This window comes from Protopterus annectens, chromosome 7.part0 (assembly GCF_019279795.1).
Source record: "Protopterus annectens isolate FY-2018-M chromosome 7.part0, PAN1.0, whole genome shotgun sequence".
Lineage (NCBI taxonomy): Eukaryota > Metazoa > Chordata > Ceratodontiformes > Protopteridae > Protopterus > Protopterus annectens.
Genome location: NC_056739.1, coordinates 1,106,033,285 through 1,106,050,190, shown reverse-complemented (window position 1 = coordinate 1,106,050,190; position 16,906 = coordinate 1,106,033,285).

Below are 16,906 nucleotides of genomic sequence, written 5' to 3'. Positions count from 1 at the left end.
TCCTTTTACTTTTGAGATGTATATGCCAAACAGAAAAAGACTCAACACCGAACTCTGGGGGACTCCACTGGTGATTGGTATCTTCCCCTACTGAACCCTGGGGGACTCCATTGGTGATTGGTCTCTTCCCCTATTTTGATCTCCTGCATCCTGTGAGCAAGTTGGCAATCTAGCTAGTGATGTAAGTGTTTGCTCCTACATTATTCATCTTTTGTACTACACCTGAGTAGGGGATTGTATCAAAAGGCTTGGCCAGGTCAAGGTAATGTGGTGTGAACTGTTTTACCTAAATCCATTGCTTTGGTAACAAGAGTAAAGCTTAAAATTTGCCCATGATTTTGAGCCTTTCACACTTTCCTCTGGGCTGTTTTCAAACATATTTTTAGGGCCATGCATACATGTATGCATTCTTTGATCTACCTTTCTGACTGTATTAAATTATATTCCTTGTATAATACAGCACCAGTTGTTAGAATGCATATTACATTTTTAGTTTTGATCAGTATTCTAGTAAACAATGAAACAAAATGTATGAAACAATAATGACAAAACTACCCATTTCAGAAAATTTCAACCATAAAAGGCCATTCAAACTTTTGTCATTACAATCCACCAATTTCAGTAAATATGCAAAAATGTCTGCAGAAGTCAGTCATCTACATAATTCAACATTAAAGGGATCTCTAACTAATGAAGAGGTTGCTGCTAGAAAACAACTTTATATTTCATTGTTTCATCTACAAATAAAGTGGCTGTTGCCCTTGAAGAATGAATTACCTATGTTACATTAAAAATGATAAGCTAGTAATATTGCAATAGGGAATGGATGGCAAATGGATAACAGCTTCATAGTTACTAGGTAACTCCTCTAAAGGAAGACATTCACAGGACTGCAGCATCCACTCCCTTTAAAGTACAACACAAGGCAGTATCAGCAATCCATCTGCATACTGTGGGAGTAGAACACACAGCCTTCTGCATCAAAAGTAAGGCTACTATCTGTTGTGCTGCTAACAATGCAAACAGACTTAGAATAAGCAGCACTAAACTTCTCTTCCCATGAAGCTCTCAGCTCCTTGTAAAATGTTTTATTTATTTGACATTTGTTTACCGGGAAAGTCCAACTTGGAACAAAGCCAATTTTCATCAGAGGCCCAGGGAGAAATGCTCCAGACATATGTCTTTGTAACATGGGAGGAAACCAGAGCACCCAAAGGAAACCCACAAAAACACAGAGAGGACATACAGACTCCACACAGAAAGCACCCCAGCCAGAAATCGAAACAGAGAACCTCTTGCTATGAAACAACACCACCACTGCACCATCCACTTGACACAACTAAATCTCTAAGTTTCACAGCAGAAGAAATCTGGAAAAAGACAACATTTATTGGGGGGCAAAGGGCCAAAACTAGGGACACATTTTAATTATTGCATGTATAATCTTAGAAAGTTGCTAAAACAGTGTTTTGTGTTACCATGTGTTTCCAAAAAAGACAGGAAGACTGAAGCTTAAAGCACTATCATTATTTAGTGAATTCTGTTCTCAATGATTAATCTAGATGATTGAGAGCTATGGATTTTCTAAATCAGATATGGTGGTGTGGGTAGAGAATGCAGGCTGTTGTACCTAAGGCTCAGGGTTTGAGCCTAGGTCATCCTAACCACCAGGAATAAGTAACACACATGTGTTGATGTACTGTTACAGTTTAACCAGAGTAGTTCTTCCACTTTAATTCTCCTTGTGTGTTTTATTTGCTCTTTAACTGATATAGTGATAGGTTCATTTGCTGATCTTCTATGGTTTTTAGTGCTTGATGGAACTCCTGTAAGCTGGTGGGGTGCTGTTTTACCCCATTATGTGTACTCTTCATATTTGTATGTCTGAGTCTGTTTCTCCCTTTAAATGGAGTTTTGAATGTGATGTGCTTACTCTGAGTTTCTGCATATAAGAAACTTACCTGCACCAAATACATTGAGAACTGAGCTATGTTTTTCCCCTTGGGTGTTGGTGTGATAAGCTCAATCATCTGAGCCTATGCATTTAAGGAGAGACTTCTGGGAAGCGCAAAGTCTATAGTGTGTAAAACAAGCTGTGAAAGAGAAATGCTGCTCCTTTCTCTTGTGTGGTACTAGTTATTTGCTTTTGGTGCTGCCTTTTAACAGGCAGTGTGCAAGAATTTGCCTCGTCTCCCCTGTTAAATAAAGTGTGAATCATTCCAGTGTCCCAGCTATATTGTGTGACTTGAGCTGTGTTAGAGAAAAAAAATCCTCTTATGTTTTTCTGTGTGTGTAGCACTATATCCTACCCAAAGTAGCAAAGGCTTTTTTTTAATTTGCTCTTTTATATTTATCTTTAATTGTATATTTCTCCTAAGTGGTAGTGTGAATATGATGTTTGTGCGGTAACAGGAAATCCTTCCAGCAAATGCACTATTTAAAATTTGTGTGTGAAGAAATCTGTGCTGGGATGCTATTCTGTTCTGATTTTGTGCTTTGTTTTTCCAATATCTTTTAAAATCTTGTGTTTACATTTTCCCTTTAAATGTGTATACTGATAACAGATGCTCGATGATGAGTTTAGCTATAGTGTCTAACAAGCAGCAGTTTCAACATAACACAGAGCCCGGCAGCAGTTTCAACATAACACAGAGCCCGGCAGCAGTTTCAGTATAACACAGAGCCCGGCAGCAGTTTCAGCTTAACACAGAGCCCGGTTTTGCTGGACTGAAGTTAACCTCCTATGTTCCAGTTTCCACTGTTAAAATATATACATTTAAACAATCACAATAGTGCATGTACATTTCTGTTCTCTTCCAGTAGGGCACACTGTGGGTACATTTTGAGCACTTTGCAAAAACCTTTTTCAACACACATGTCTGTACAAACAGGTTTGATATATACAACATACAGTTCTAATACAGTTGTAACACAAGTATCTTGTATGATCATGTTGATATTCATAAATGACACATAATTATTTACAAAATTCCATATAGCTGTTCTGGCAGTATCTCCCTTTGTCACAGTCTGTTTTGTAATTTGTAGTTTTTAAGTAGTGATATCGTAACTGTACTGCTTTGAATCTACTGTATTACTTTTTTTTTAATTTAACAGTGTCATAGCTGAAAATAGGACTTTGGTACTAGCCTACCTGTCTTGAATAAGAAGCTGAATTAACTGACGCAACATAAAGTTTGCTCTTACAGAAAGTAGCTGAAACGCATTCCTAAGAATAGGATTTATTTTTGGAAAACGTATAACATCCATGGTGATTGATTAAGGGAACAGAAGGTTGGCTACATGAATATGAAAGTTTGTGACACAGATGATATGTTCAGTTTCCATTAATGTTTCTGGCATACAATATAAGTACAAGTCATTGTTTCATGTGCCAAAAAAAAAAATTTTCAACCTAGTACATTAGCTTGAATTTTATTTATTTTTAAGCCTGCTGAAGTTTGTTAAAAGTTAAAATTATCTTAGAATAAACCACTCACTGCCAGCAGTAGGGTCAGAAATTTCTGTTTTGTATTCTACTAGCAAATAGCCACCATGCTAATTTTATATTCACAACCTCACCCTCTCTCACATAAAACAATGTACACTTTTCTCCAAACATTGTTCCCTGTGAGCTAGATTACAAAAGAGTTGCTCCCAGTGAAATTCTGTTCTGATTTTGAAAAACTTGCTCTCTGTATAACTGACTTGCTTTGGTGTAAGGCCTATCTATAAACAGGCTTGCTACAAGGACTGCTCTCAGCCTGCTTTCAGTGTAAATGGTCACTTACACTGAGAACAAGTCTTTTGGAATTGGACCCTGTATGTCTAAAATATGTGTAAACAATTTCAGTGGTGCCTTTAACTATAAAAATGATTATTTTTAGATGAACAATCCCTTCTCTAAACAAGCTGTGAACAGATCTATGATGTGAGTATTACTTCATTTACACAGTTGTAGATCGGGTCTGAGTAGTATGTAATGTTTCTGAAATAACGCTTAGACAAAAAATATACTCAGATAAGTACAACAGCTATATCTCTGTTTTTTGTGCTCAGACATTATATTGTTTCTCCTCTCCTCTCCTCACCTAAGCCTTAACTTGCGGTTACTTGTTTGAGATTATGTAGAACCATATGTGTGACATGAGTTAGACAACATGCATTCACCACAACTCCATCCTATTTAACACCATAGTGTTACAAATCACTAGAACTTATTTAGCTTTGTGTTATAAGAATGACTGACAGACAGGAAATTTGTATTCTGAAATTTAGAAGGCAATGGAAACTACACTCGAGATTTTATTTTCCAAGGACCATGCCTGATATTTTGACACTGTGATACAATCAGATTACATTTGACATCCTTAACTTGAGAGATGGGAAAATGCCATGTATGCTAAAAAAAAGTATTATTATTTACACAAAACAGTTAATAAAATGCACTAAAAAGGAGATGAAATATAAGCCTGCACCCCGCACTTTAATTATTATTTTTATTTTGTCATGGCACCATCAAACGTTTTCTTTTAATTCTGAAGTACAAAGATAGTTAAGAGAAAATAATTTCCAGTTCCAGTGCATGCCCATGTCTAACACCACTGGGACTCCTCTTTACTTGCAAAAATGCCTTTAGCAAAGTGCAGACTGCAAACATACTGAAACTGCAATGAGCAGCACACCACAAAACCATCAGCTATCAGGGTGGCCTGTTTTGTCTTTGCCCTGCGTTTATATAAATGTATTTAAGAAAATAAACGAAAGGCTGAGAAAAAAGTAATGAAAGTAAATCAAGCGTGGGTGAAATTCTGGTATTTCTAATACAGGGTCTCAGCAAGGAGGCTTCCGTGAAATGGTTAGCTTGTGGAGTATTCATTTACTTGTGTATGTTTGTTTAAATACATTTCCATGGTAGAGCCGGTGCTACACTTTGCAAGCAAAGAGGTAATGCAATACATAACAATGAAGAGAAAAACATTTTTTGAACTTCTGACAAGAGAGGGCATATATAATCCATTCAAAAGCGAGACTAAAGTTTGACGAAATTGTAAACAATCTCCACAGCAAGGACTGACTGCTGATCAAATTAAGTGATCCATTGTGTGATCACTACAAAAACTTGGAACCAAAATAAGGAACCGAGAGAGAAGCTGGCATGTGATCCCAATATTGAGATTGCTCAAATGGATAAACTTATGAAGTTAGTAGATTCCCTATTATTTGTTCTGCACCAGGTTGAGGAATATAAAGCACATAATGCGGAGTTGTGATGCTGTAGCTCGAAATTATAAGTTTTGTAAATGTTCTCCATTTGTTGGCCCTCTTAAGAAAATATACTCTTTCAAAAACTGCCTCGTCCCAGTTAGAAAATTGGATATCCCTTTGAAATCGCATCTGAGAATCGTTTCTAGGTGCATCACTTAGGCTGTGAACAATTTGTTGAGAAATGCATGTAAGATGTGTATTCAGAGATTCAGAACTCAGAAAGCTTGTATTTTATGTCAGTTTCCAAAGTGGAATACAGTTGCTAACAAAAAAATTGAAACAACTGGCCAAATAAACTTAAGACACGTGCACAAGAGTTAAAAAGCAGTAAACAAAATTGTGCATAAAGAAATTAAATAGTAGGTATACAAGCCCGCAAATAGCAATACTTACTGTGGGTGACTCTGGCAGCAATGACGTGACTAGGAACCCGTGCACGTCTGTGTTTAAAATTCATGTGACGCATGTATGAGTCTTTCACTGGGTCTTAAAACAGGTCTTGCAGCTGTAAAAGTGGGGGGAGCACCCCCCCTCGCTCTATGGTTCTGGCACCTATGTTTCTAAGTTTGTAAGAGCAATATTTAAAATTGTCCCTATTTCTGGGCCTTTGTCCCACTTTTATTTATGGCTTTGTTCAGATTTCTTGTTCTAAGAGGTTAACAAGTATGATTGGAACACCAACTAATGCTTTAGCTAAGCATGTTAGAGACAATAATAAATCACACTACTTTAAGTTCATGGTGGTAGATAAAACAAAAATCACCATGAGGCAAGGGGGACATAAGGAATAAAATGGAGATTAATGAATCAGAATGAATTATTAAATTACAGGCAACTGAAGGCAGTGGTCTCAATGGCAGGATTCCTATCAAATCTCATCTGAAATCAAGAAGTCACCGGTAAGGCTCTTATTTTTTATGAACTAAATGTAAACAATGCTTGTTGTTATGTATTTATTGCAAACTGAATGAAAGCAATGCTTTGATATGTCTTTCGTGATAGGTTAGTTTTTGGTACTGAGTTTGAATTAATTGAGTTGGACTGGTGTGTTTGTAATGAGCCAAGCATAAAATAAGTGTTTTAGAACTGTTAGATTGGTCTGATGAAGCAACAAGGGGAGTTGTGAAAGCACTTACCATTTTTATTATTTTTATATGAAGTAAAGATATATGTTTTAATTGCTTTTACTGCTGTTTTTACTGCTGAATAAACAGAAAATGTTTAGCAATGTGTTGACTCTGTTTGCTGTTGGATTGTTTTCATACAGGTTTTGGAGCAGAGCATTTACTGCATTGGTTGTAGTGGTTTGTTTCATGATTTAAAGATTTATTTGTGTCTATGATATGTCATGAAGACAGAGACAAATTACTCTGCAAAGTATGTGAGAAGTTCACCTTAAAAAAGAAGTTTGTGGGCTTTCCCTTTCTTTGATTCCAGTGCAAAGAAGTGAAAGTTTTAAAAAGTACAAGCTGTTTTCCTTTAAGAATATGCTGAGATGCTAAATATTTTTCAGCCAACAGGAAAACTTATTTCAGGTTTTGTGGTGATATTTATGGATACCTATGCTGCCAAAGGAAGAGAGAACATTAACACACAAAACAAATGCAGAGATACCTGAACCAAAATAGGTAAGCTGGGAGAGCATTCGATTGAAGAGCTAAAGGTCTTTTTTCAATCCTGTGTTTCTGCAGAGAAGCCTTTGGCCTGGCCTGGCAGTCAGTAGAAATGGTTAGGCTCTGAATTGGTAGCAAGCTAGTTCCTGTGGCACAGAGTGTCATTGCCTCAGCCTTTATTTGCCTACTATGGTAAAGTGACTGGAAATTTGGCCTAGGGACCTCAAAGACACCCTGGGTTGCAAGCCTAGTAACAAACTACGAAACTACCTCTGTAGTATTGTCAAGAGCTGTTAGGCAACAATTCATTTAAAGAAGTGTAAAAATGAGTAAATATAGAATAAAACTTTGCATACACTGTCAACCACCCTAACATAACAAAAGAGAAACATTATTGTTTTTGACAGGGAGAAAAACAGCGGATATTTTATATTTTGAAAAGTACTAAAAATCCCATAATTTTTCCTGCTTACACATGAATGCATATTCATTATATTTCCAAATTTTGGATCCATTAAAGCTCTATCTTTCATTAAAAGCCTGTATTTTTCAAAATAAGGTACTTTCCTGATGAGTCACAAATATGAAAATAAAAGTTGCTGGTGGGCAGTTATTTGTAATCATGGGGTCCAAATCGCTATGTGATTTAACAGTTAATATACCAGCATTATGTTATTATTTATTTTTTATTCCATCATTTTCTAGAAATATGGCAATAAACTGAGGGGTATTTATCTTTCTAACCATTTAGGATTCTGAAGAGCTGAAAATTCAAAATGTTGTGCCTATTTTCAAATTTATCTGCCAATACATAATATTGTTGGGCTTATATAAATTCTGTTTAAAGCTTTGATTTTATTCTGGACATATATGTAAGTCTTAACATGGGCAGAGTGAGATTCCTTAAATGCACTGGATGTAAGAACTATATCATTCTTTAACGTTGCAAGTTTTTGGTTTATTTTTAGAAGTTCTTGTATGTCTTTTTTCAGAGTGGAATATTGTTCCTATTTTTTCAGAAGCTGCATTCTGCCACTATGCCTTGTTTGCCGGACAGTCATAGAACTGCATTATTGCTGGAAATTAAGAGCTGAGTAAAAGGTAATGTGAAAATACAATTGATTTTTTTCCCACAGAAATTATAATATAAATTGATTATCCATGATTGAATGCAGCAGCAACACTTCCATTAATTGTTGTGTTCTTTCAAGGTAAAGCTTGAAGTCCGTAATCTGTACTTAGGTTCACAGGTAAGTACCAGGCTAGTTGCCCCTGTGGACCATTTTAAACCCAGCCAGTTTCCATTTGTGAGAATCAAACCATGTACCTCTTGTCTGTAAAAACACATAAACCATTATACTAACCCCCAAAATTCAGTAGTCACTCTTGCTGTGTTTCATTTGTCAGGCACAATATAATGACCAGGTTATGCCACAGTTTGAATTTATATATTACAGAGTGCTTTTAGTTTATCATATAGCTTACTACAACAATTTGTAACAATGTCATAGCCTACCTCTTATATCTACATATATGTAATCCGTGTATATTTATTGTAACTCATTGTAGTCTTTATTTTAAGGCTTTGGGCCTCTGGGCTGAGACTGAAATTGTTCAATTGAAATCAGGGTTTTACCCTGGTAAACAAATTCAAATAAAGGTATATAGCTTGATAGATCGAGTTGATCGATCTAAAATTTGCATAGCATGTCATTTTTTTACTTTACATTTACTCCACTAGAAAAACACTTAATGATAGTCTTATGAGTAGTCATTTGTCCCTGACCCTAATTCTGCCCCCTATCCCTAACCCTATCCATTACTTTACAAAAATACTTTCCCTAACAGTTGTACTATTCAGGTAAAGTATGTCTGCTGTTAATACACTGCATTAACAGCGGTAAGAGTTTTGGTTTACTTTTTTTTTATTATTGTTATTATTACTTTACCTACTGGAAAAGATTAGACATGCTGTTATTTTTCAATGTGTGACGTATCAACATTTTTAGTGTTTGATTTAGGGGACTGTTGGGTGTACAGAAGTCAATGTAGTAATTGTTGATTTTTCTGCACATTGACAACATATAGACATATATAGATAATACTATGTGATTTTAAAATCACATGTCACTGCCTATATACTGTTTTATTCTTCTGATAGCATTTTGATTGCATGCCTCTACAAAGTTCCATAGTGCATTAACAAGTTTGTGTTAGCCATGTAAAAACTGAGATTTATTTTATTCTAAACCTGATTTCCATTGGAAGACTGCTCCATAATTCTGTAAATCTATAATCATTTCATTAACGTCTAAGTAGTGCAAACATCTTTGATAGTGTTCTGTACTTGTACATAGCTCTTCCCTAACGAATTGATAACAGACATAGAACAGATCCAAATTTGTCTTATCTCATATCATTTAAATAACAGGCAATTCGGTACACATAGGAGGTCTCCTAGCACCTGAAACAATTTCATTTAAGGAGGGAGTAGCAACTCACCTGGGATCCTGCACCAATATTTTGGTGAGAGAATCTTCTCCATGGTCACCTTCATTTATAATCCTCCTTGGAGCACCGAGGACCTTGGACTCCCTGAGTTGAAGGACACTGCTATGAATACATCTTTTTCCATCCAGCCTTGCAGCGTATATAACAGTGACTACAACTGACCAGCTTTGTTAGACGAGGCACGTGCTCACTGGGGATAACATTTGTGAGTCTTAGTCCAGGCAGACAGATGTACACCTATCCTTTGAAGCAGAAGGCTTACAAACTGCACATTCAGACACTTCTGCCATTTTCAAAAGTTGAATGGAAACTGAAGCCAAGCACTCACTTTGTTTTGCTGACCTTTCCTGACTCATTGCATTTTGATAGCTCTTTCAACAAACAGCAGTAAATTGTCCATTTTTTTTGATTGTTTGCATGTGCAATCAACATAGTGGTCTACCCGTTGAATACTGTGAGAAATTCAGCTAATACTCTCACAGTTACAAAGACATGGGTCTGGAGCATTTCTCCCCGGGCCTCCACTGAAAATTGGCTCATTCCAAATTGGACTTTCCCGGTTAACAAATGTTAAATAAATAATAAATGAGTCTACAAAGCTCCACTATCAATACCTGTTATCCAGTAGTAAGGAGAATGGTTTTCATGCAAGTGAGACAGAGCACCAACAAATAAGAATTACTTTGAATGTTTTGTTGTAGTAGAGAGGTCAGCAGCTAGGAACCTGCCTGTTTTATCCCTTGTTATTACTGCTTCCAAAGCAAGCCATCAATGATATTGTCAGTGGATGTCATTGGACCTGTCAGTGTGAGTGCTGGTATATAGCATAAGCCTTGAGTATGTCACTTGATACAGCGCTGTTTCAATGTCATTTGTTATTCATATTAATGAGCACTGCAGAAACATTTAACATCTAAGACACTTGGTAATATTAGAAATACATTTTCTCACTGTCAATTCCTATTTTTTATCAATTTAGGAAAAACAACGGTTAAAATGTTTGTATCTGAATAAGTTATTTGGTGGCAAATAGAATTACTTAATGAATAGTTACTAAACTGTCTTGCCAATTTAGTTGCACTTTCTAGTAAAGCTAAAACTTTCAATGTTTATTGTTATACAGTTAATGGCAATTATAACATATTTATTTAAATACTCTGTATTATAACATTTCTAACTCCAAGTTGGTAAATTTATTTATTTTTATTTTTTTTATTTTACATTTGTTGACCGGGAAAGTCCGACTAGGTTCCATAGATCCTGTTTTCAGCGGATGCCCGGGGAGAAATGCTCCAAAATCTTAATTCATAATCTACAAAGGTACACATACAGTACTTTTAGTGCTTAGAACACTGTTTTACTAGAAATGTTACCAAATATCTCACACCTGATTTATGTAACATCTTCTTCTTTTCTCTTATATCTCACCAATTTAATTTAATAAGCTCTCCCCATAAGCTATACAACATTACCTTTATATGGACATAGGTTTTACAGTTCCTAAAACACATGCTGGTCTAGCAAAAAGTATTACATCACCTCTTTTTCTGTTAGTGAATTTGGCATTTCTTTTTTTTCACATTTATATGGAACACTCAATATCTGATCAATTATTCAAGGAATACACCCTTCCTATGAGGTACTAGGGTGCTTATTTTCTGGGGATCCCACTATATGTTTTAAAGATAGCAAGAGTGATCCATAGAACTGCGAACATTTAAGTGTGATTACAGGGAGTATATGCTCAGTCTGAAATTGCTGTATCCCAGAGAACTCCATTTTCTCTGAGGTGTAAGCAGTTTTAGATTTGTTATGTATGTATAAGTAGCAAGGAGTTTGGGTGTAGCCCTCCTATTGGGTCGGTATACAGGGACCGCAAAAAAGTATATTTAAAATATAACCGTGACTTTCATGGTTTACAGTTACTTCTGAATTGTATTTAAGTTTTCTTTGTTTTGGTACTCGTAGCATTACTTCACAAACCAGCTTTTGATAGAGTACCTATTATCTGAACAATGGCTAATATGTATAAAAGCTTACACAAATACTTATTAGGACAAATATATTTTTAACTGATCTATACTATACACTTATTACCTTATTATGGACACACCTCTCCAGTGGTTGGCAAAAAGTGAATTACACATAGGATTCATTCTTGATCTGGGGTACCTATTAGAATCTGGTCCATTTATCCAAAATTCAGATTGTTCTTTTGTCATTAAAAATGTTTAGCATTATGTGCCACTTGTGGGGTAAGGTAAATCAAATCTAATTATTCAAATGCAAAAAAAGCCTTTTTTTCTGTTTTTAGGTTTTGCAATATCATCACGTTACATCTAATTAGATAACCACATATTTTTAATTACACCTGCATATATATGTATATGTGTTGTGCTTAGCATCTGATGGCTATATTCTACCCCTGAATTAAGAAACACAACTGCAGAGGTTCTGTACACAATGCACTGACAACCTTGGTGTTCTAGTGATCTAATTCGCTTGCACAATGTGGTGTTTCACAGCTGCTCTGCAACTGCTGTGACCCAAATGTATGTGCACTGCCTTGTGAGGGTGGGGGTATGAGGGTGGAGGAGGTCGCAGCTTCCCCCCACTAATCTTTGCCCCGTTATTTGACCAAAGGCTTTATACAGACTTCAGGTTAGATACTCCAGTGACAAATACCCAATAATCTGTAACATGGTGGCTTTGCTTCATGCTACTCCTTTGCCTTATATAGTAAACAGTAAACATAAGCATTCAACAACACCAGTCCATCTTTCCGATCCACCTCAATGACCACCAACCGCAGAGGCCACTAATGAAGATTTCTTTAACACATAAAATTTATAACATACTGAATCTAGCTACATCCCCTTCTACTGGATTATTTGAAATGTATTTACCTCTTCTATTTCCCTACCAGCTATGCAAATGCCATTTACATGAACCTGCTTCTAGGAATCCCTGATGTGCAGTCTCACAACATCTTGTGTCAATATATCTGGAAGCTTTTTAAGGCAATTTAGCCATGCAATGTTGAGCTTTTTATGCAGTGGGACAAAGACCCCTCAACCTTTCCCTGACATTGAACTGTACAACCTTATTCCCCTACTTATAAGTTTATCTGTAAAGTCACTGTTGTATTTATGTAGCAGTGAAGCCATTTGTCAAACATGTGTCCTGTCCTCACATTGTTAATATTTTCATTGCCATATATATATATATATATATATATATATATATATATATATATATATATCCCCAGAAAACAAATTCAAGAGGAAAAGTGCTCAGTCCAAGACCAATAAACAAAAAAAAAGAGCACTGAAAAACCGTCTCCATCATGAATGCAGTTTATTAAAGCACAGCAAGCCACAGCACAAGAAACAGAATTAACACTGACACACAACCAGTTCGTTTTCATCACACCACTTCACCAGATAACACAACCCCATACCTTCCTCTTTATAATACATTTACCAATAAGTAATTAATCAATTAAAAAACTCTCTAATTCATTAACCCTTCATTGACCTAGTCAAATGATTGACGTATAAAATTATTGCACGTATAAAGCTCCTAACATCCATTTTATAATATTAAATTACAACAAATGCATCCAATAAATATTTTAAACATTGAATATAAAATATAATAAATATAAAATATTTAAAATGCATAAATAAATCACCATCATAAATATATATTGTTAAAAATGTTACAAAATGTACTAGAAGTGTTAAAATGTTTAAATATGAATATAGCTTGTAACTAAACCTAGGGGTCTAAAGGTTAGCTGCTCTTAACTTCAAGATAGGGGCGAGGGAGATCATCTCATTCAAACCCAGCCATTTACTGGCTTCTAATACCAGTTACAATATCCAAGGGGACCGACTGCTAAACCCATTTTTAAGGTGGGAATCGAAGATAATGTATCTACTGAAATTTGTAAATCTAATATGGAGAAAATTAGATACATTACAACTTTTAACGTGAGGTCACATTTTGTAAAACAAATTATAGAGAAGATTTGGTTAATTTTAATGGCCTCTTCTGAAGTGAAGAATGTCATAGGGGATAGGCCCTATTTTTGTTATAGAAACTTGAGAAATGTTCAAGAGCAAATTATGCTATAAAGATTTTACTTCCAAGTCAATACCATCAATAGCTACAAGAATAGGTACATTTTGTTGTATGAGTTGTACATGTTGTTCTGATTTATTAGGTAAAGGAAGTGAAACTTTTGAACACCCCACTACCAAGGCAATTTATAACTTTAAGTTGACAGCAAGTTGTACTACTGTCAATGTGGTTTATCTAGCCACCTGTGTGTCTTGCCCTTCTTTGTATGTGGACAAAACCACGAAAAAATTGAAGGAGCGCATTATAGAACATAAGTCGGATATACGTAGGGGAAATGAGAATAATGCATTATGTAAGCACATATGGTGTACAGATAATTTGCATAAGTTTAAATTTAGGGTAATAGATATAGTTTATATATCTATTAGGGGAGGTGATCTAAATAATGTGCTTGAAACCAAAGAATATGAATGGATTTTACACCTGATGGCTGATCACCCCCCCTGGCTTAAATAGTGCTATATCACTAAAACCTATTTTAGTTAAACTACAACAGAACAAACTTTGATTTCTAAGCTCCAGTTTTAAGTCTTTTAGTAATTATATATTTTTAATGTTGTTCTATCACATGGTTGGCTAGCTGTAGTCATGTGATGGTTTTGTGTTCCTATTTAAAGTTTTAACAGTTGATATAAATGTGTTTTAGTATTGAAGAAGGGTGTGGACCCGAAAGCTTTGCTTTTCTTATTAAAGTTTTTTCTTGACATTGGATATTGTTGCTGCTATTCCTTATTTTTACAGCAAAAACTTTGTTCTATCATTCTAATACCAGTTGCCAGTATACCTCTCGGTATTCCAATGTAGTCTTCCACCATCCACCCCTTTTGTCCATGGGCACCTCATCCACCACAAAAAAATGTGAAAAATGCTGCCTCACATATCTGAGTGTGTTTGTATAGGGCATTTTTAATATAACCCCTCTTAATATCATAAAGATGCTCATATATCCTTCTCTTTAAACACCTTTTGGTTTTACCTATGTAAAATGCCTCACATTTCATACACTTCGCAATATAAACTAAACCTTTACTATAACAATTATAATGTGACTTAGATCGTATATGTTTAACCCTGCTACCAATAAATATTTCTGAGACATTCTATATAAAAGGACACTGCTGGCATGCTCCGCACTTGAAAGTCCCAACCTTCTTATTGACTGACTCCACATATTTATTCTCCAAAAGGTCTTTAACATTTCTACTTTCCTGTAAATAAATTTCAGGGGAACATCAAACTTTAAATTCAGATCCGATAACTTGGAAAACTTGTCCCATTCCTTCTGAACTAAGTCCCTAATTAATGTAGGAATCACCGTTATAATCTGAAATGAAGGCGTTCCCATATTCACCATTAACACTGATGTCAGTATTCCTTTTGTCTACTATAACTGAGTCTTTTGAACATAAAATAGGTACAAATCTGTCTTTTCTGTGTAAAAGCACTTCATCCTGAATCCCACATATTAACAGTTCTGGGTACTCTCTTTCTAAAAACATTCGTTTTAACAAGTCACATTCATTTTTAAAATCCTTTTCCCCAGATGTCATCTGACCACCTCGGATATACCTGACCCTTTAGTATGCTTTTCTTCTGATGAAACAGATGGGCACTCTTAAAATGCAAAAAAGAATTACAGTGTCTCTTTTCTATGTACCCTGGATTCAAATCCATTCTCCCCTTTCCAGATGTTAACATCAAGGTAGTTGATATTTTCATAACCTATCTTATATGTAAACTTCAGGAATCCAGTGCTATTAGAAATATACTCGAAAAACTAAAAATATATCAGTCCAAAACAGACAAATGTCATCCAGGAAACGTTTGTAAAAGATCCAGCTGTTTTTAAATCTTGAATTAAACACATATTTCTCCTCCCACCAGGCCATTACAAGGTTAGCATATGTAGGAGCACACATGGCTCCCATAGCCACTCCAAGGTTAGCATATGTAGGAGCACACATGGCTCCCATAGCCACTCCTTTTGTTTGTCGAAAGAACTCACCCTCAAAATAAAGGAAATTATTGTTCAAAACGAGTTCCATAAGAACCAAAATTACATATGTGTGTGTGTGTGTGTGTGTGTGTGTGTGTGTGTGTGTGTGTGTGTGTGTGTGTGTGTGTGTGTGTGTGTGTATATATATATATATATATATATATATACATATATATATATATATATATATATATATATATATATATATATATATATATATATATTTATAATTTATATGGGTATACTTCTCATGAACGAAAATCCACTTACCGAAATCTCTAAAGACCGAGACGACTTCTCCAAAACCACTAAAGAAGAACACAGGGATGACCAGAAAGTTAACCAGGGAAAGGAACCTCTAGGCCACCATGATGAACTTTGCCCATTTCACCACTGTAGTGTGATCTCGGAGTTGATATATTTAGTTAGCGGAGGTGTAGGAGCCCCACACATAGTGGGTATGGGGGGCAAAGACCCCACATGGGTGGGTTTAATTTGCTTCATTTTTATGTCTTTTGTAGTGTGGACAAGTGGTTACTTATCTGGAGTTTTTACTCAGTGATCTGGGTGTTCTTTCTTTAGTGGTTTCGCAAAGTTGTCTCAGTCATCAGAGATTCAGGTAAGTGGATTTTCATTCATTAGAAGTAGAGCCATCTATATATATATATATATATATATATATATATATATATATATATATATATATATATATGGGATCAGTACTGATCCCCGAAGGAACTTTTCACCGAAGCACAAACAGCCGGGCATATTTCCACGACAGTGATTTTTATCAAAAAAGCACTTTTGCAGAAGTATGCCTGCAGCTAGAGGGAGTGGTGGGGGAATGACTGTTGCGGAGATTGTTCTACAGTACGGATAGGGGAATATTCCCTTTCCTTCACTGTAGTGCGATCTCAGAGTGCGAATATTAAAGTAAGGGAGTATGGGGAGTGCAGGGGGGCTTGCCCCCCTGCATAAAAGTAGATTTATTGTTTGTTTTTTTTAACGCACTATAACAAAAGTGCTTTTGTGGTGAAAGCACTTTTATTAAAGTGTGTTCGGTGATTGTGGATTTGGACTATTGAACTTTCGTTCAATAGTCCTAGATCCATATATATATATATATATATATATATATATATATATATATATATATATATTCTTTTTTTTTATGTGAACATGCATAAATTCATAAAGTTATCCAATGTATAATCACACAGTTCTAGAGATGGGTGGAATTAAATGCAGTTTACAGACACATCCTTCACAGAACTGAATTACTCCCACTACAGACAGTTAATGGCAATCATTATTTATTTAACTGTATTGTTTTTACACATTTCTTTCTAATCACTTTTAGCTACATCTTGAT